We start from the raw sequence: 22,663 nt of genomic DNA on the forward strand, positions 1-22,663 counted from the left end.
TATATATATATATATATATATATATATATATATATATATGTCACTCACCCTCTCTTTATGAATTGTCACAATGGATAGAATTCGCAAACCTTTGGTAAGAAATGTTTTTTTGTTTTTTGTGATTGTGATTTGTGATATTGTTAACCACTTAAGCCCCGGAGGATTTGGCTGCTAAACGACCAGAGGGCATTTTGCGATTCGGCACTGCGTGACTTTAACGGACAATTGCGCGGTCGTGCGACGCTGTACCGAAACGAATTTGGCGTCCTTTTTTTCCCACAAACAGAGCTTTCTTTTGGTGGTATTTGATCACCTGTGCGATTTTTTGATCACGCGCTATAAACAAAAAAAGAGCGTAAATTTTGCAAAAATAGCAATATTTTTCCCTTTTTTTTATATGAAATTCCCCCAAAAAAAAATGTAAAAATCAAAATTTTTTAATATTTTCGGCCAATTTGTTTTATGCTACCTATGTTTGGTAAAAAAAATCGCAAAAAGCGTATTTTGATTGGTTTGCGCAAAAGTTATTGCGTTTACTAACAAAGGGAAAGATTTTTGTCATTTTTGTTGTTTTTTTTTTTAACGCGTAATGGCGGCGATCTGCGATTTTTTTTGCGGTACTGCGACATTGCGGCGGACAGATCGGACCCTTGACTGACATTTTTGACACTTTTGGGGTTACCAGTGACATTTCTACAGTAATCAGTGCTATACATATGCACTGTTACTGTAAAAATGCACTGGTAGTGAAGGGGTTAACTTTATTTGAGAGGGAGGGGCTGTGTGTGTCCCTAGGGGCGTGATTCTAACTGTGATTGGCTGTGGCTTCAACTGTATGCAGAGTGATCAATGGATCTACATAGTAGATCCATGTGATCAGCTCTCATACAGAGAGGAGAATGACAGGCAGCTTGTTTACACAAGCTGCCTGACTATCTCCCTCTCCCCCGCCGATCGCAGAGTGGCCGGCGGCGATCGGGTCCGCCGGTCACGCGCGCGGGGGGGTCCGTGACCACGCGGGAGCGGGAGCGCGCCTCCGGCGGCGCGCGCTCGCTCCCTAAACCCTCACAGGCGAGCGACGTAGACCTACGTCACTTTGCCTGTGAGGGGCTGACCGCCCACGTAGATAGTCGTGCGGCGGTCGGCAAGTGGTTAAATATTTAGACACCGATTGTTTTATATGTAAAATGTTATTTTGTATATTGTTACGGTATATAACAAGATCTGAGGCCCTGATGAAGTGGGTCAGCCTGTGAAACGTACTGGCCACAAAAAAATCAGATCTCAAGTCCAGGACAACAACACCCTGGACAACCAGTATGTTAATTTGCTTTTAAACAAACCTCGTTTTTTTTTTTAAAAAAAACCTGTAGAATATTTTGAATAAAGAAAGAATAAAATATGTGAAAAATTATTTTATAACTTTTTGGTCAAGTAGTTATTTAACCCTAGGAGGCACAGAGGGTACCTCAAACCCTGCTGTTTCTTCATATCTGTCTCTTAAGGGCACCTCCTAAGGGTCTTAATCAATTCACACTGTGCCCCCCACACACAAAAACCAAAATGAAAAAAGAAAATTTTTGGACATTAGTTAGCTTTTAAACATTATCATGATCATCTTTACTATCATCAAGATCGAAAGCTTTGGATAATACGTAAGGTACCCGGAAGCAGATAGCGACCATTGGATATTATAAGAGGGTACAAAATATAAACACTGAAGTACAGTATTATATCAATGCCTTGCTATCTACACCATGGCTGCTGTATAACCTTTTATCTCTGTATAGTTCTATATCGTTACATCTTATGATGTGTGATTTATGCTAGGAAATGCCTTAACCCTTCTACAAAGAGGCCCTGTAACGTCACCAGACCAGATAAAAGATTGCTACAAAAAAAAAAGGTATGAATAGAGATGTTTATCTTAATGCTGCAGGAGAGCTCCAAAGGGAGGAAAGGGCAATTGGGAAGGGGTAAACTGGCGAATCCAGAGCTGTGCTTTGTGCTTGAATTTGACAAGGTCCATAAAGACATAGATAAGCAAGTTTGGGATAGAGGAACTTGACTGGCCTGCACAGAGTCTTGACCTGAACCCGATAGAACATCTTTGAGTTTAATTAGAGTGCAGACTACAAGCCAGGCCCTCTCTCCAACATCACTGCCTAACCTCACAAATCAATGGTCATAGGTTGAACTGGATGGGCTGATGTCTTTTTTCAACCTCACTAACTATGTAATGGTCAAACATTCCCATAGACATGCTCCTAAACCTTGTGAACAGCCTTCCCAAAAGAGTTGAAGCTGCTATAGCTGCAAAGGGTGGGCCAACTCAATATTGAACCCTACGGACCAAGACTGGGATGCCATTAAAGTTCAGGTGCGTGTACCTTTTGTAATATAGTGTATATTGTTCCTCCAAGATAGAAAGGGGGTCAGATGTGAAGTTTGGTGACCTGGCACTAGCAGTATGTGAGGCAACGAAAACTTGGGTAGACATCCCCTCTTTGATTGGCCTCAGGGCACCTATAAGGGTCTGAACTATGGACAAATCTTTGGTACTGAATCTGAAAGGCTGATTAATTTCCCCTGGCTGATTCCAAAAGTTACCAAAGTTTATAAAGAGGAGGAAGGAAAAAGTATTGAACATGATTTGTACCCTTGTTACACCCTTTGGTTTTCTAGTAAGGCATCTGAAAAGGCTGACCATGTGGACAATTGTTTATTAACAGGATGCTAATGGCCCTTTTCCACTGCAAGTACCGGCTCAGCTCTACTTGGCCCTGCTTGGCCCGGTTTCCACTGCTGGTACCGCATGGTACGGTGTTGGAACGGTTCGGTACGGTACGGTATGGTTTGCTTTTCCACTAAAGTAGTACTAAAGTTAAGTGGGTAGGATAACAACGGGGTGGGTGGGATTCTCTGACCAATCAGTGGCTAGTAGTGACTGCATGCAAAGGATTGTGGTATATGGTACCGGGTACAGTGGCGTAGCGTGGGTTGTCAGCACCCGGGGCAAAGCAAGTAATTTGCGCCCCCTACACAAACCTACTAGACCACTATACAGACCTACCCCCCCCCCATACACTGACACCTACACTGACCCCCCTTCACTTACCCCCACTACACTGACCCCTACACTGACTCCCCCTTACATTTCTATACACTAACACCCCCTACACTGACACCTATACAGACCCCCCCATACACTGACCCCTACAATAACACCTATACTGACACCCCCTACACTGACCCCCCCCCCCATACACTGACAGCTACACTGACACCTATACTGACCCCCTTACATTCCCACATACACTGACCCCCAATACACTGACCCCTACACTGACTCCCACCTACATTTCCACATACACTGACCCCCTACACTGACCCCTACACTAATAGCTATACTGACCCCCCCTACACTGACCTCCCCCATACACTGACACCTATACTGACCCCCCTACACTGACCGCCACATACACTGACACCTATACTGACCCCCCTACATATCCACATACACTGACCCCCCCTACACTGACACCTATACTGACCCCCTTACATTCCCACATACACTGACCCCCCCATACACTGACCCCCCCATACACTGACCCCTACACTGACTCTCCCCTACATTTCCACATACACTGACCCCCACTACACTGACCCCTACACTAATAGCTATACTGACCCCCCCATACACTGACACCTATACTGACCCACCTATACTGACCTCCCCCATACACTGACACCTATACTGACCCCCCTACACTGACCGCCACATACACTGACACCCCTACATTTCCACATACACTGACCCCCCCTACACTGATCCCCCCCATACACTGACACCTACACTGACACCTATGCTGACCCCCCTACACTGACACACCCTCCTCTACACTGACCCCCCCCATACACTGACACCTACACTGCCCCCCCCCGTACACTGACAGCTACACTGACACCTATACTGACCCCCTTACATTCCCAAATACACTGACCCCCCCCCCATACACTGACCCCTACACTGACTCCCCCCTACATTTCCACATACACTGACCCCCACTACACTGACCCCTACACTAATAGCTATACTGACCCCCCCATACACTGACACCTATACTGATCCCCCTACACTGACCTCCCCCATACACTGACCCCTATACTGACCCCCCTACATTGACCCCTATACTGACCCCCCTACATTTCCACATTCACTGACCCCCCCCCCCCTACACTGACACCTACACTGACCCCTACACTGACACACCCTCCTCTACACTGCCTCCCCCCCATACACTGACACCTACACTGACACTTATGCTGACCCCCCTACACTGACACCCCCCCCCCACTTCCCTTAACCCTGGGGGCAGGCAAGTCATCACTTACCTTGTTCTGTGCCAATACACTGGCGACTCGAGGAGGGGAGAGACAGCATGTCGGTGGCCGGCCGGACAGCAGGGGGAGACTCCGGAAGCGGTGCGGCACATGCACCGAGCCACAGACTGGCATCTTCATCCACGACCAGCCCCGCCCCCTGGCCGCATGACACTTTCAGCGGTCCGCCGCTCGTCTTGCACAAAGCGGCGGCCACTGAGCCAAGAGGTGGAGTGCGGGCGGGCGCCGGGCGGGCAACTTCAGAATAAAGGGACACTTTGATCCCGCCGATTGCGGGCGTGGGATGCGCCCCCCTAAATGTTGCGCCCGGTGCCAGTGGCCCCCCCTGCACCCCCCACGCTACGCCACTGACCGGGTATGGCACCTCTTGGAACCACAATCGAGGTGGTACTGTTTTTGAGAGCCGTACCATTCCCTTCCATGCAGTGGAAAAGCGCCGCCCTACCGTACCGAACCGTTCCTACACCGTACCATGTGGTACCAGCAGTGGAAAAGCTCAAAAGCGAGCCGAACCGTTCGGTTCCATGCAGTGGAAAAGCGCCATAAAAGTATTGGAAGCGTGCCTCAGACTAGGAGTATGTGAGCAACCAAGATGGCAGAATTCCCCCATAATTCAGGTGTTTGGTGCCCCATCTTGTTCCTGTTTCAGGAAGATGAAGGGAGGTGCCCATGGCCAACCAGGGGCCTCCTTACAAGCAGCACTCAGACTGGGGGAGAGAGAAGAAGCACAAGGAGCCAATGAGCTGTTCTGAGGTGCAAGGAACATGCTAGTAAGAGAGAGCAGAGTGAGAGAGAGATGAAATCAATTTACTTTTCTCTTACTATTCTCTTTTCACAGTCCAGCAAAAGCCAAAGACCTATAAATGTTAATTAACTGCAGCAGAAAAAATTCAGATCTCCTGCCTTGTCTAATAGGGCAGTGCTGCGTGATAAATCTCAGAACTGAATGGAAAGAAATGCAAAATTCTTTGATAGGTAAAACAGCTCAAACGTATGTATTTATTATGTATATTTAGCTGTTGCCAGGAGTTCAGCTTTAACATTATTATTGTTATTATTTTATTTTTATTATTATTTTCCAAAGTAGGGTTTCATTTTAATGCTGCAAAAATAACAAAACCATGCAAGCCAAGAATTTCGAAATTTGCCAGTTATCTAGAATTCACCAAGCTTCCCCGCAAATTAATAATTTACAGAGAAAACATCGTGCTTTTACTGGAACACACAAACTGATTTAGCCACCGCCGCAGAAAGGAAACACCTGCCCTGGTCCGCCGTCAAATTAATAACTTGGACTGTAGCGTCAGGAGCGTTTTTTTATAATGCGGCCTTCCTAGCAAGGTATATCCAAACACGCCAGATAGTCGCTGCCCGCCTCTAAACCGATCACTTTTAAATAAATTAACCATGGCACTGCCTAATGCCGTCCACCTGCCTTCCCGCGAGTCGTGCTGGCGACCCCACCTGACCCCCCCTTTGATTAAATGTCAGGAGCTTGGTGCTCGCCTGCAAATTTCCACTGAAGGCAGATAACAGAAAGGTTCCTCTTGTGACTCCATAAAACCGAAATAAATTTCAGTGACATCTTGTAAATTTTTATTTTCTACAATGACTGCGGGCCCCATCTGTGGCCCAGCTGTTATTAGAAGCGAAAGCCTAGGCCCTTCTGCATTACAAAACAGCATAGAACAGTAATTGCCAGTGGAAGAGATTAAGTGTAGACACTAAAACTGTTTACTTGCAATGAATATGTATAACGATGGGTAAGACGCAGCACTGGAAGATTAAAAAGAGAGAAGGGTTTGTTTACAAGGCCTAGGAAAAAAAAAGAGAGAGAGAGAGAGGAATGTCAGTTGGCCGGGAGCCCAAAATAGGAACGGAAAACCTTTGGGCAAGGCATTAGGGAGAAAAACAGATGGTTTGTGAACCTTTTATTAGACAGAAAAATCATTAATCAAGCCCAGGATGGAAATGGCAAGGTTTTTTTTTTCTAATTCATATTTAAGGTTTTTTTTCTTTTTTTTTTTTAAAGCGACAGTATAGCCTTCCTGCACTGTTGGATGTTTTGGTTTAAGCTGTTCCTTTTTTTTTCCTAAACGAAAAAGGAAGTTGAATTCTAGAAGAGTAGCATTAAGCTCGCACTGTGCACAAATTCCTTGGTGTACAGTTACTCCCACCACCTGCTCAGAGGCTTCTATGCACAATTAAAATTGTGTCCGTGGAATTTAAATTTTATTTACTATTTTTTATGAGTTATTTAGACATATTATATTACGCTTTTATTCATTTAGTGATTTTGCAATCTGTGAGCATTACTTGTCTGTGTTTACATATATGCAGTATATATTTATGTACATATTGTGTGCCTGTTTTTAATAAAAAAAAAGAAAAAAATGTATACAGTACATTTGTAAAATATCTATATAAAAAAATGTAACTAAATATATACAATTACAATATATACAGTATACTATATAGCATATAGTAGTGGTGGCACTCACGGGTCTTAAAGCAGGTGAACATGTCCATACAAGAGGTGTTTGTTATATCCAATATATTAATGGTGCGCAATATTGTTTAATATTAATTATTATACAAAAATAAATCTAGAGACAATAAATATTTACAAATACTTACACATATAAAGGTTGTCTATTTTTTAATTATTTTTTGGCTTTCTGAAAATGTCTTGGTTGATTTTTTAGCGATGTAACTTTTGTGCTAGAAATTTCAGAACCAAAATCTTTTTGCACAAATAAAATGTAACACACTGCAGTTAATAATAATCCTAAAAAAGAAACAGTACCTTACTATTCCTTAACTTCAACTCGACCCTTAAAGCATAATTAACCACATTAAAGCGGAGTTCCAGCCTAACACACTCACCTGTCCAACGGTCCAGCGATGCGGCCGCCCGAAGCCTCGCTCTTCTCCCTCTCTGCTCTCCGGCGCCGGCATCACTGGTGTGGGCACCCGGCTGTGACAGTTTGCGGCTTCACAGCCGGGTACGCACTGCGCATGCGCGAGTTGCGCTACGCATCGTGATTGGCCGGGAATCTTCTGGGACCTCTGACATGTCCCAGAAGATTGCAGGGAGGGAGGGGGAGAGGAGAACTTCCGCTCAGGGCGCCGCGGCGCTCCGAGCGGAAGTGGGAGCGGGTACCTGTCAAAACTAGGTAAGCGCTCCCCCCCCCCAAAAAAATGACATGCCAAATGTGGCATGTCAGGGGGTTAGCACTACCTAAAGCGGAAGTTCCACTTTTGGGTGGAACTCCGCTTTAACTTAACAGTTTCAAAAAACAGTTACTGTACATTCACAACTCATGTCGGGAATGTAACTGTCACATCGGTTGTGTTCTCAACTAAACTGTCAAACCATTGAATGGCTGGTGTCATAACTGATTACATGTGCAACATCATGGCAGTTGAATATAAAACAGAGGCCAAGGTGGCAACTTCTTTGGCTGAGGGTCTAGTTCCACTTTGAGCCTAGCCATTAACCTGAATCTTCACCATCCATCATACATCTGAGAGTGACGTATCTAGAGATGACGTATGGGCTGTATACATATATATATATATATATATATATATATACACTGTGGATTATTATCACCGCTATAATTCCATACCCCTGGGTGACGTGCTATTGGACGAAATGTGTCGGGTGTAGCTACAGTGGTGATGTAATCACGCCCACCGGGTTGCTGATCATGCCTATCTGTTTTACATGCAATCTTTTACCTGCCTTATGTGAGTAGTTGTTTTATCTTAATAAATGGTGCAATTTTATACTACTACACAATGAGTCCCTCGTTTGCCTTTGTCCCTTCTTGAGCTTAATCTGTGAACTGCTCTAGTTAATTTGAGTCCTGGATTGTGCCATCCATTCATCACAGTGGGGATTTCTCCCAAAAAAGTGAAGCCAGACCCCCATCTTTGAGGTCTTACCTGTTGGTAAGGGGCACATACATTTATTGATGGACTGTCTGCACTGAGCATTCATTGATGGATTGTTTTGCACTGTGCACTTTTTCCTCTTTAATACATTTTCCTTGGATGTTGATGTTAATCATGCTTATCTAGGCACTGTATCTGTTTTATCACTTGATTGATTTGTATTTTTTGAATCCTTGATGCACTAGCACTTTATCTTAATAGCCCAACACTTTTGAATTTATATACATCTTGGAGTGTCAGATGCTTCGTTCCCCACTCTGTGCTGTGTTTCTATCTGCCAGCATCTACATCACTTGCTAATTGCATATAAGTTAAACAGGTTGTTTAGGTAGGCCTTCACTCTACTTGTACATAGTTGTTGATATATTAAAAAGAGATTGTACAGAAATCCATAAAAAGAATGCCATGGAACTGGAAAGGATAAGGGGAAAGGCAACGAGATGAAAAAAAAAAAAAGGCACGGAGGAATGCTATGTGGAGAGTTTAATCGACTGGATTTATTCACATTTGAAAAGAGGCAATTAAAGTGGAATTAAACCTAAAAAATAAAAAAAACACAGGCAATGTCATCACAGTGTCGTCATTGCGGCCCAGCAGATAAAGCATCAAAAAAGAGTTTGAACTTGGAGATCTGAGAGCGCTAACACTGCAGCACTGGAGGGGATTGCTAGGTTGGTAAGTCTGCCATATACTGCTAATATACTAAGCATAAGTTGTTCACGCTACTGCCCACAGTCCTTTGGGCTGCCTCTGCTCCCTCTCTTGAAGCTGAACTAAAGTTTCACTGTAACTCACTGTGAGCAGGCAGGCTTTTTATTGCAGAAGAGACATGCAATGTTTCTTCTTCAATAAACTGCACCTACCTGCCTGATGACAGCTATGCCCAGAATGTAAGCTGAGCTGTGCATGCGCAGCACAGCCTACAGCTGCCAACCAGATACTGTGTTCTGGGATGACTAGCTCCTTTTCAAGTGCAGCAGTGACGTCCCGGGATGGCCAATGAAAAGGCCTGAAAACCAGGACATAGGAGAAGTAGCCAGTGCCTGGAAGGACCATTGGAGAGATGAGTACTTCTGCCTTTAGTTGTACTTTAAATATCCCTTGACTGATATTTTTTTATACTTACCTTTTTCTTCAATCTTCTGACCCATCATATGATGCCACAGGTACCCTTCCTCCTTGCCTCTTCTCTGAGCTAAGAGGTTCTTACTGATGCAGGTAGTTAAAAAAAATCCCTAAACAATACGAAAAGAGCTTTTAAAAGATATAAAAATGAAGGAACACTATCATCGTTTAAATGTTACAAAGAATATAACAGAATATGTAAAAAGGAAATCAAAGCTGCCAACATTTAAAACGAATGACAGATTGCAAGAGATAGTAGGACAAACCCCCAAAAATTCTTCAAATATATTAAAAGTAAAAAGGTTAGGTCTGAGCATGTAGGCCCTTTACAAAATAATCTAGAGTGGGTGACTGGGGACAAACCGAAGGCAAATGTATTAAATACTTTCTTCAGCTCTGTGTATACAAGAGAGCATGGGGAAGCTTGTGTCCATAATAGGGATGGTATTGACACAGCCCTAAATTTTATTTATTTCAGGTACTTATATAGCGCTGTCAATTTACGTAGCGCTTTACATATACATTGCACATTCACATCAGTCCCTGCCCTCAAGGAGCTTACAATCTAAGGTCCCTAACTCATATACATACACAGTAGGGCCATTTTTTTTTATTTTTTTTATACAGGATCCAATTTACCTACCAGCATGTCTTTGGAGTGTGGGAGTAAACCCGCGCAGGCACAGGGAGAACATGCAAACTCCAGGCAGGTGGTCATGGTTGGGATTTGAACCAGTGACCCTCTTGCTGCTAGGTGAAAGTGCTAACCACTACACCACTGTGCCACAATGGCTCAAAACTAATATGGTCCAGAAGTATTTAGACAGAATAAAGGTGAATAAAGCACCTGCACCAGATGACATCCACCCACAGATCCTAGAATAATTGAGCTCTGTCATTTCAAAGCCTTTGTTTCAAACTTTTATTGACTCTTTAATGACTGGGATAGTACCTTTGGATTGGTGTAAGGCTAACGTGGTGACTACATTTAAAAAGGGATCAAAGTCTTTACCAAGTAACTATAGACCTGCTAGTTTATCTTCTATAGTTGGGAAGATACTGGAGAGTTTAATAAAAGACCACATAGATGAGTTCTTGCTGGAAAAAATATTTTAAGCAACAGACAGCATGGATTCATTAAGGACAAAAGTTGTCAGACAAATCTGATTTCTTTTTATGAGGAGGTAAGTAAAACCTTGGACAGAGGGGTGGCTGTGGACGTAGTATACTTGGATTTTGCAAAAGCGTTTGACACAGTTCTCCACACAAGGCTAATGTGTAAGGTAAAGTCTACAGGCCTGGAAAAATAATTTTGTAAATGGATAGAAAACTGGCTAAAAGACCGAATTCAGAGAGTAGCGGTTATTGCTTTTTACTCTGAATGGTCTAAGGTTATCAGTGGTGTACCCCAAGTTGTTCAGATGATTACTTTTTAATACATTTATAAAGGATATCGGGTCTGGGAGTAAAAGTATAATTTCAGTCATTGTCGATGACACCAAGCTATGCAGTGGAATAACTTTGTTACAGGATGTCTACAATTTACAAGCCAACCTCAATGCACTGTGTAATTGGGCAACTATGTGGCAAAGGAGGTTTAATGTAGATAAATGTAAAGCTATGCATTTGGGGGATAAGAATATGCATGCATCATACATACTAGGGGTAGTACAACTGGGGGAATCAATGGTGGAGAGGGATCTGGGTGTTCTGGTAGACCACAAGCTTAATAATCAGCATGCGATGTCAAGCTGCGGTTTCCAAAGTGAGCAAAGTCCTTTCTTGTATTAAGAGAGGCATGGACTCCAGAGAGAGAGAGAAATCATTTTGCCCCTGTACAAATCATTAGTAAGACCTCATCTGGAATATGGAGTTTTGTTTTGGGCACCAGTTTACAAAGTTAGGGAACTGGAGAAAGCGCAGAGAAGGGCAACCAAAACTGATAAGAGGCATGGAGGAGCTCAGCTATGAGGAAAGATTAGAGGAACTGAATTTATTCTCTCTTGAGAAGAGGAGATGAAGGATATGATCAACATGTACAAATACATAAGGGGTCCATATAGTGAACTCTGTGTCAAGTTATCCACTTTAAGGTCATCACAGAGGACAAGTGTGCACTCTTTACAGCTGGAGGAAAAGAGATTTATTCTCCAGATAAGGAAAGGCTTATTCACAGTTAGAGCTGTGAAAATATGAAATAGACTCCCTCAAGAGCTGGTTCTGTTCAGTTCAGTAGCTTGCTTTAAAAAGGCCTGGATTCTTTCCTAAATGTATATAACATAACTGGATATTAACATTTATAGGTAATGTTGATCTAGGTAATATCCAATTGCCTTTTGGGGGATAAGGAAGGATTTTTTTTCCCCTGCTGGAGAAAATTGGATCATGTTTTGTGTTTCTCAGGGGTTTTTTTTGCCTTCCTCTTGATCCTGTGGGTATAGGATTGTAATTATTTTTCTTTTCTTTTTTTTCCCCCCTTTTATTGGTTGAACTAGATGAACTTGATGTGTCTTTTTTCAACCAGACTAACTATGTAACTATGTAGAGGAGCAGATGTGATGATGTCAGTGCTGCTGTCTACACTAATACGCTTTTAATGAAGGGTGCCGTATAGATAATAATGTGTGCTGGTGCCTTATAATGTCATGCCTCCATCCCCTATTTGCATTTACAAAGAACTAAAAACATTTTCCATGAGTCTTAAAATTTGCATAAAAATATTTATTGAGCAATAGATGAAAATCTTTTAAATAATACATTTTTTTTTAAAACAGCAAGTTGATTTATAAACACTACAGTGTATCGGCATACAGTCAACATAGTATTCATACAATGATACATATACAAATTCCATTCTTCTAAGTTTTTCACAAAACATAATGATGTATACATCCTTTACCTCAACACGTTTTGAGACAATAATCTCACTTCTTCAGGTGCAGATGCCCATTGTAAAATCTGTAAACCAAAGAACAGCTTCATAGAATATGTTCAAAAATTCCCTCAAAATAGGGGGAATGGTGTAGATGATGTGATATTTATATATATATATATAGATGTCCATTAATAGAACAATACTTACAAATCAGCTATGTAGCAATCTAAGATAACACCTCCAGACTGATGTACTTATCTTATGTCACTAGTATGTATGTATGGTTCTTTTACTTGCAATAAAATATTGTTGGAAGAAAAAAACATATAACACCTCCAAATGAAAACCACCAAGTGTCTGATTGGAAGTAGTGTGGGGGGGGGGGGGGGGGGGAGACATGGCACCCCAATGGGAGACCGAGGAGCAGTACCTGAAATTATATACATGGGATTAGAAAGCCTGTTGCCCATCAAGAACAGTTGAAGGAGCCTACTAAGCATAGACAAAGTGACCTGTGTGCTGAAAGTGCAACCCACAGGAAAAAAGAGAGAGTGCCAGAGTATGTGCTCCTAGTGAAAATAGTGCCCGTGTGCATCAGCAAATGGAATTGCTTGCTAAAAATAATTATATTATATCTACCCAGAGAAAAAAAAAAGAAGAAAGGAAAAATTAAAAAGAAAGAGCAGAGGTATAGGGTCTACCATCAGACACATAAGGAAAAAATGTATAGTATTTACTAAAGACACCAACAAACAAACAGACACCATATGTAAACTAACAAAGATAAAATATGAATCGAGAGTCAGAAATTAGCAGAAAATACACCATATACAGTATCTCACAAAAGTGAGTACGCCCCTCACATTTCTGGAAATATTTTATTATATCTTTTCATGTGACAACACTGAAGAAATTACACTTTGCTACAATGTAAAGTAGTGAGTGTACAGCTTGTATAACAGTCTAAATTTGCTCACAGGCTGACCCCCACCCCTTCAACCTCTGCAGCAATGCTGGCAGCACTCATACGTCTATTTTCCAAAGACAACCTCTGGATATGATGCTAAGCACGTGCACTCAACTTCTTTGGTTGACCACGGCGAGGCCTGTTCTGAGTGGAACCTGTCCTGTTAAACCGCTGTATGGTCTTGGCCACCATCCTGCAGCTCAGTTTCAGGGTCTTGGCAATCTTCTTATTGCCTAGGACATCTTTTTGTAGAGCTACAATTCTTTTTTTCAGATCTTCAGAGAGTTCTTTGCCATGAGGTGCCATGTTGAACTACCAGTGACCAGTAGTAAGAGAATGAGATCCATAACACCAAATTTAACACATCTGCTCCCCCATTCACACCTGAGACCTTGTAACACTAACGAGTCACATGACACCGGGGAGGGAAAATGGCTAATTGGGGCCAATTTAGACATTTTCACTTAGGGGTGCACTCACGTTTGTTGCCAGTTGTTTAGACATTAATGGCTGTATGTTGAATTATTTTGAGGGGACAGCAAATTTACAGGGTTATACAAGCTGTACACTCACTACTTTACATTGTTGCAAAGTGTCATTTCTTCAGTGTTGTTACATGAAAAGATATAATAAAATATTTACAAAAAATGTGAGGGGTGTACTCACTTTTTGAGATACTGTATATGCTACCACAGGTAGGGTGTGAAACAAGAATCAGGAATGGGCATAAAGGATCAGTAGTAACCAAGTGCTAACATGTGTGAGTGAGCAATCATCCTACATGACTCCAGGTCCCACAGGGGAAGCGAAAAGCCTTCCTCTACCTGCTCCTTAATTTATCCCATCAGAAGGGCACCACACCCCTCCCAGCACCAAATGGACTGCAGGTGTAAAAAAAAAACAAAAAAAAAAAAAACAACAGCACACCATCTCAGCCCCAAGAGATAAGGGCAAGATAGAGCCTGGATAAAACCATGCCATAGTGATGCCTCCTCAGTGGACAGACCCATGACACTGAACATTTACAGTAGAGTTCCTGGTTTTTAAGGGAAAGTTACCCTGGGTACCATTAAGCCCGAAAGACTAAAGACATCTTGTGGGCTATAAGAGGCACTGTGAGGACAGCTCCAGAATGAAGGTGAATATTTAGGGATGGAAGGCCCCTCTTCAGAGTATGTGACTGGTGGATGTTTAGTGTAGGCCAACGGTGAGCAGAAACTCATCATGGGCTACAATCTAAACAGAAGTCTTTTGGGCATGGGGTCTGACCTATAGGTTGGTATAAGTGTGAGAAAATGTGCAGGCTAGTGTTAGGAAGCAACATGATCTGGCATTCTAAGACAATGAACTTGCTGGCTCAATGAAGCTGAGGCTCAATGCCTCAGAAAATGTATTAGAAGACCATCTGTAGAGTGGAGAACCTTTCATTAAGGAGGTTGGATGTACCTTAAGGCCCGTACACACGTAGCGATTGTCGGCCGTAAATATTCGGCCGCCGAACGATCGGCCGATTGTCGGCTTGTTAGTATGATGCTTCTAACAACCGACAGCGACTTTTTGGCCGAACAGAATCGGGTGTGCAGGCTATAAAATTTTTGTTGGCCGTCACCAGAACGCCCGATTGTTCGCCAGTCAGTACAGAATTCGGCCGACAAACAGCAGATGAGCAAGACTGGGCATGCTCAGAGAAGAAAAAAGACACGGAAAGTTAACCATCACATGACATCACTTCTGCAGTCGGCTGTTGTTGGCAGACAAAATTTGTGTGCAGTCTTTAGCACTTTTCAACCGACAGGACAGCAACGGACAAAAGACAGCCGATCGTTCGGCCGACATTCGGTAAGTGTGTACGGGGCTTAAGTGCAAATAAATATTACTTCCATGGTGGTCTAAATAGCAACAGTGAGGGGCTGAGCAAGGGTAGCCCTTCCTGGGTGGCTTAAGTATGGGAAGACACTCTCTAGAATGTCAACTGTGTCTTAGGATTGTGTTGAGGGAAGCCCTTAGGTGAGCTACAGCCCCATGGCAGAAGTTACTCATGTGTAAAGAGACCTTGCAGCTACCCTACTGTGAGCAAATACCGTGAAGTGCTCATCCAGACAATAAAGTGTCCTACCAGTTGCAATATCATGAGGACTAAGGTCCCGTTCACATCATTGCGACTTGTCATGCGATTTGACAGAACAAAGTTGCATGACAAGTTGCACCCTAGTTCTGCCTATGGAATTGGTCAAATCAGTGCAATTATGACTTGCACTGGTTTTGAAAAGGTTCCTGTGCTATTTTTGGCAGTTGTGTATGAAGTGGCAGAGATGTTGGCAAGCCGCACATGAAATCACACTAAACAGCGGTTTTGAAATCAGGGAGAAGTAGTGCCCTTTCAAAGCCGCATTGGGTGTTAACCAGGGCTCATTGCTGATTGGGTCATATCCATTCTCAAGATTTAAGATTTCATTTCCAACCACTCCAGGATTCATAAAAAGTTTACTTTTGTAGGCTGTGCTGCTTGTCCTGCAAGTTACTACAGCTTTGCCTTTGCTCAACATTGGCCTGTTTAACGCACACTATATAGCCACTTTTGTTTTCTAACTTTTGGCTAATTTGAAGATGCTGGGCTACCAAGCTTGGGCTCAGTTAGGACTCCTATCTCTGCCCTGGGTCAGTAATGGTATTATGTTGGTCACACAATAGCCTATTTATATCTCTCATCACCTGTCTAGCAGTACTACTGCCCCCTAATTATTATACTGTATATCCAAACTTGTTTTATTCTTTTATTCTGGATACAGTGGGGGAGGATTATAAATCCTATCAGTTTTGTTTTGCCATTTGTATCCCATGGGGAGGATTTTCCTTCACTTCCTGTCCCATAGTCAAAACAGGAAGTTGTCTCCAAAGTGAGGAAAATTGATTATAGTTACATAGCTAATCAGGTTGAAAAAAGACATCCAGTTTAACCAAATCCTCTCTTAGACAGTTATTTACAGAATATGTGTTCCCATTGGAAGATTTGGAAGACTTCCCTGCTATTCCTGTGCTGGTGAATGGTAACTCAAAATTTGGGTATTTTCTTTCACATTTACTCTTGGTAATAATGGTTACCAGGACTAATGAAGAAGGTGAGTCTCTCTAAAGGGGACAAACCTGACTGGTGCTTTACTGCCTCTTCACTACATCCAAAAAAAAAAAAAAAGAAAGGTTTTGATTGGAGTTGCACTTTAACCACTTGCTGACTGCTGCATATATACTGCGGCAGCACGAATGGCCATACCTGTACGGCAGTTCACGGGAGTGCTCCTGGGGGGAACCGGCCACCCACTCCCCCACCAGGCAGTGGGGATTGCCGCCTGACACCCACAATCGTTCCCCGCTGAGAGAGAACAATGGTCTTCTGTAGTAAACACAGCAGACCATTGTTCTCTCTGAAATGATTACAGAGCGCCTGTGATCCTTCTATATAGGATCACAGGCCTCTGTGTTGATTTCACAAGCCCATCCCCCATACAGTTAGAAAACACTCCCCTAGGCTCACACTTAACCCTTTGATCACCCCTGGGTTAACCCCTTCCCTGCCAGTGTCATTATTACAGTAACAGTGCATATTTTTAGCACTGATTACTGTAGTAATGTCACTGGTCTCCCAAAAAGTGTAAAAAAATGTCAGTTAGGGGTTCGATCTGTCCGCCGCAATGTCAGAGTCCCGCTAAAAATTACAGATCGCAGCCTATACTAGTAAAAAAATAAAATAAGTAAAAATGACATCAATCTTTCCCCTAGTTTGTAGATGGGATAACTTTTGCACAAACCAATACACCTATTGGGATTTTTTATTTACCAAAAATATGTAGCAGTATACCAATTGGCCTAAAATGTTGAAAAATTTGATTTTTTTCTTTTTTCTTTTTGGGAATGTTATATAGCAGAAAGTGAAAAATATTGTTTTTTTTTTTTTTTCAGAATTGGCGCTCTTTTTTTGTTTATAGATATAAAAAATAAAAATCGCAAAGGTGATCAAATACCACCAAAAGAAAGCTCTATTTGTAGGAAAAAAAGACATAAATTTTGTTTAGGTACAGCATCGTACAAACGCGCAATTGTCAGTTAAAGTAACGCAGTGCCGAATCGCGAAAAATGGCCTGGTCTTTAAGGGGGCAAATCCTTTTGGTCCAGAAGTGGTTAAAAGGTGGTTCAGCAAAAAGAGTGAGTCTAGTAACAGTTTAATTAATAAATATGTATACTTTTTAAACATTCGGTTATAGGTGTATTTGTTTATTTCTCAAATAATCTATACCAAAGTGATATCTTGATGAGTGCACATTGGCCTGGTGTACACATTAGTCATTGCTCCTGCAGTGATGTATTGTTGTTTTATTGTATGGTGTGGTGTGGATTTCACATTCTTTTCCCTACACAAATTAGGCCTTCTTCTCTGTGGCTTCCAGCCTTTAGGACATACAGTATAGTCACATTTTATACATACATTTATGCTCTCCTGCATATGCTGCTGGAAATACATTAAATGACAAAGTCAGAAAAAAACACAAAAGATTTCTGCAGAATGTGCAGCCAGATGGAGCTTAGGCTGCAAGTCAACATGATATGGTAACGCAATTATGTTTGGCTAGACGAGAATATATTGGTTTTGTAGAATACAATATAACAGAATATGCCGTTCTGCACATATATATCCTAGATGTATTCAGCAGTGATGGATGGCTAACATGGACTTATTTTATACAAGCAAAAAAAATCAGAATAAATCTCTAAACTGATGTAAGTACAGGATGCTAAAATCATTACTCTTTGCACTGCCTATTGTAGCCAAGCAAGCTGCGACCTGCCTCTTCCTACATTGCTTCCTCCTGGTCAGATGCTGATGGCTGCCTCATTGGCTGATACATTGGTGTGGTGTCGGTTTCAGGCAGACCAGAGTTTGATTACAGAAGTTGTGGTTGATAATTGCATAACAAAAAATGTGATAACCTAGAAATGTAAGAAGGCACCTGGAGATGGTGGTGGTGATTTCAGGAAGGATCTGACGGCCACATTGCAAAAGTAAGATGAGCCCAAACTTTACAATACATAAAAAGGCTGGTACAAGGGTCTGCACACTGTACCCCATGTGACCCTTTTCTTGCCTTTATCCAGCTCTTGGGGCATTATTAATACCACTGATATGAGGCACTATTCGTCCCATCGACAACAACAATGTGGCACGATTCCTTCCACTGACACCAACGATGGGGCACGATTCCTCCCACTAATACCAATGCAGGGATGCTATTCCACCCACTAATACCAATGATGGGGCACTATTCCGCGCACTGATACAAATGATTGGGCACTATTCATCCCACTAAAACCAATGCTGGGATGCTATTCTGTCCACTAATACCAACAATGGGGCACTATTTCTCCCACTAATACCAATGATGGGGCACTATTCCTCCCACTAATACAAATTATGGGGCACTATTCCTCACACTAATACCAACGATGGGGCACAATTGCTCCACTAATACCAATGCTGGGATGCTATTCCTCCTACTGATACCAATGATGGGGCGCTATTACTCCTACCAATGCTGGTATGCTATTCTGCCCACTGATAAGAACAATAGGGCTCTATTCCTTGCACTAATACAAATGATGGGGCACTATTTCTCCCACTAATACCAATGATGGGGCACTATTCCTCCCACTAATACCAATGCAGGGATGCTATTCCGCCCACTATTACCAACAATGGGGCACTATTCCTCACACTAATACAAATGATGGGGCACTATTCCTCCCACTAATACCAATGCTGGGATGCTGTTCTGCCTACTAATACCAACGATGGAGCACTATTTCTCCCACTAATACCAATGATGGGGCACTATTCCTCACACTAATATGAATTATGGGGCACTATTCCTCACACTAATACCAACGATGGGGCACAATTGCTCCACTAATACCAATGTTGGGATGCTATTATTCCCACTGATACCAATGATGGGGCACTATTCCTTACACTAATACAAATGATGGGCGCTATTCCTCCCACTCATACCAATGCTGGTATGCTATTCTGCCCACTGATATGAATAATAGGGCTCTATTCCTTGAACTAATACAAATGATGGGGCACAATTTCTCCTCCTACTGACCACAGGCATTATGGAATTTTTTTACTCTCACTGACCACCTACTCTTAGGCATTATATACTTCCAGCGATGCCAGGGCATTTTTTTTTTTTACTCCTTCTGACCACAGTTAGGTCCCCCAAAGTCTAAAAAAAAGTAAACTAACTCTTTGTTTAGAAAGTTTGGGGACCCCTGACCTAAAAGAATGACATTTTGTATGCAAAAGCACTGAATATCATAAACAACTGCCATTGTTTTGTAAAATAATAATGTTAGCCTTTATTCATCTATTGTTGAATAGCGGCACTGTGGATTTCCTGCTGCCTCTTTCTGTTTAACGGAGGTGTAAAGTCAGAAGGCTTTTTTTTATCTTAATACATTCTATGCATTTAGATAAACAAACCTTCAGTGTGTAGCAGCCCCCGCCAGCACCCCCTAATACTTACCTGTGCTCCATCTCTCTACAGCGATGTCCACGAGTGTCTCGGCTGTCCGAGGCTCTCCCTACTGATTGGCTGAGACACAGCAGTGGTGCCATTGGATCCCACTGCTGTCAATCAAAGTCAGTCAGCCAATCAGGAGAGAGAGGGGGTGGGGCCGGGCTACAGCTCTGTGTCTGAATCGACACATGGAGCTGTTACTCAGCTTGGGTGCACTCAACAGGAGGGAGGGGCCAAGAGCAGCAAAGAGGGACCCGAGAAGTGGAAGATCGGGCTGCTCTGTGCAAATCCACTTCAAAAGAGCAGGTAAGTATAACATGTTTGTTATTTTTATTGAAAAAAAAAATGAGACTTTATAATCACTTTAAATATTCCCCAGTAAATGCAGGATATCCTATCTCATGGTGTTTTTTTTTTGATGGTGACAACAGTAGAACATGCCTGTGCAATGTGCGTCAGCAGAGCTGTTTTTAGTCTGACTTGGGAGAACATGCGGCAAAACAGAAATATAGGAGAGCAGTTGGGATTTCTTATAAAAGCGAATGCAAACAGTAGAAGTAGAAGTGTCTATGTCTAATAAAGTGATGGCAAACCTTGGCACCCCAGAGGAAGAGGAGGACCAGAGCAGAGCCTTTAGACTTATCTGCTTCACAGCACCTCTCTCTCTTGCTTCCTGCACTCAGCGAGGATAAACCAGCCTGAGAGGTGTGCTGGCACACAGTCTGTGTTTGAGGCCTAGTGCATGTGGCCTAGAGAGACCGTGGAGCCCGTCCTCAGCAGCGCGGATGCTGATGATTGCACAGCGGTGACCGAGCCAGTGAAGCTGAATGGAGAGCGGTGGACTCTGAGCTGAGCTGACTGACTGAGACAGCAGAGCACGTGAGGTTCTGTTCTGTGACAGTGCACAAGTAAGGAGCAGCCTTTCAGGAGGATAAGAAGATTACTACTGGACACTGACGCTGCAGTGAAGTACCTGGTGATCTTGAGAGAACTGCAAGTATACTTAAAGTTATATACTGTTCACATTTAAAACAGCCTTTGGATATATTTATACCCCTTTTCTGTGGATTACAAATGTCACTTACTTAAGTGACCAGAGCTCCAACTGCCGGCGAAGAATCGCAAGGCCTTGCTAGGACAGTGACTCTAGTGGTTCATTGCTAAAGGGGGCCCCTGCAGGTGTCAAAGTGCATTACTTCAGTTGCTAGATTGAATGTTTGAAACACATTTAAATAGGTAAACTGTTATATACAGTCAGATTAGATAGGATTGTCTGACAGTCACTCTCACGAGTCCTTTAATAACAGATACATATATATATATATATATATATATATATATATATATATATATACCGTATTTATCGGTGTATAACATGTACTTTTTCCTCCTAAAAATGGAGGAAAAAGCAATAGTGCGTGTTATACGCCAATATTAAAAAAAAAAGGCCAGGAAGCAGCACCGAGAGCAGAAGGGGCGGGCCGGCCGAGGAGAAGGAAGGACGAGCTGTCATAGGAAGTCCCGTCTCCTCTGCCGATACGTGTGACGTCTATCATAAGCGGAACTTCCGATGACAGCGATCGCTCGTTCTACCTTCTCCTCGGCCCGGCCCGCCCCCTTCTGCTCTCTGCGCTGCTTCCCGGCCTTTTTTAAAACTGATTCGGATAGTGTCAATGGCGCTTGCGAGGCTGCATATATGGACACTGTGCTGGCAAGGCTGCATTGCTGGAGACTGCTGATGAGGCTGCATTGCTGGACACTTCTGATGAGGCTGCATTGCTGGACACTGCTTATGAGGCTGCATTGCTGGACACTGCTGATGAGGCTGCATTGCTGGACACTGCTTATGATGCTGCATTGCTGGACACTGCTGATTAGGCTGCATTGCTGGACACTGTGCTGATGTGGCTGCATTGGTGGACACTGCTTATGAGGCTGCATTGCTGGACACTGTGCTGATGAGCCTGCTTTGCTGGACACTGTGCTGATGAGGCTGCATTGCTGGACACTGCTGATTAGGCTGCATTGCTGGACACTGTGCTGATGAGTCTGCATTCATGGGCACTGGTGAGATGTCATTTGATTAAAAAAATGTTCATGAAAAAGAGTTCAAAGCTATTTATTTTAAATTTAAGCTTTTTTCCAGAAATTTCTCTCCTAATATTGAGGTGCGTGTTATAGGCCGGCGCATGTTATACACTGATAAATATGGGATATATAGATATTCATATATCTAATCATAGCGTTTTGTATTGTTACTGTTGGACTTTGTGTCTCGGGTCCCATACAGTATTCACATTTGGGACACAGCAACCAAAGTACTGTCATAGTCCTTTATTGCATATTTGCTTGTGTTGATTTGTATCTTGTTACACTTTAATTGTTCCAGTAAACAGTTAAACTGGTGCTTCATTGTGTCAAAATGATTTTTAAAGGCACATACACCCAAAAAAAAAAACACCAAGTGTGCCAGTGGGGCGGAGCTTGATCTTGGAGGTTGAAAGGCGGAGCAAGGGACCCGTTTTACTTAAGCGCCTCCTGAGGGGGTAGCCCTACAAGTATATATTCATTGCCATACCTAAACTTCTGCTTTAACGTGCTAATGTTTATATGAAAATGAATAATGACTGGGTTTACATCTATGATAATATAAGGTAGAGAGGCATTTACATCTCCAATCCAAGTAGGTTTTGTTTGGCCCTAAGTTTAGATTGTAGATTTGCGTGGAAAAAATGCCTTGGAAACTTCAGCCTGATGAAA

General features: G+C 42.7%; 1 long non-coding RNA gene across 1 annotated transcript in view; it reads left to right on the forward strand.

Annotated features, from left to right (window-relative positions):
* Window positions 1–5,651: 5,651 nt before the first annotated feature.
* LOC309545020 overlaps window positions 5,652–22,663 on the forward strand; it is a 425,302-nt gene continuing 408,290 nt past the window's right edge. The window contains exon 1 of the long non-coding RNA XR_014224868.1: window positions 5,652–5,745. This is a non-coding gene — a long non-coding RNA (uncharacterized lncRNA). The remainder of the gene's footprint in view (window positions 5,746–22,663) is intronic.

The sequence above is a fragment of the Pelophylax lessonae genome (genome assembly GCF_965119305.1).
Source record: "Pelophylax lessonae genome assembly, chromosome: 1".
NCBI classification, from domain to species: domain Eukaryota; kingdom Metazoa; phylum Chordata; class Amphibia; order Anura; family Ranidae; genus Pelophylax; species Pelophylax lessonae.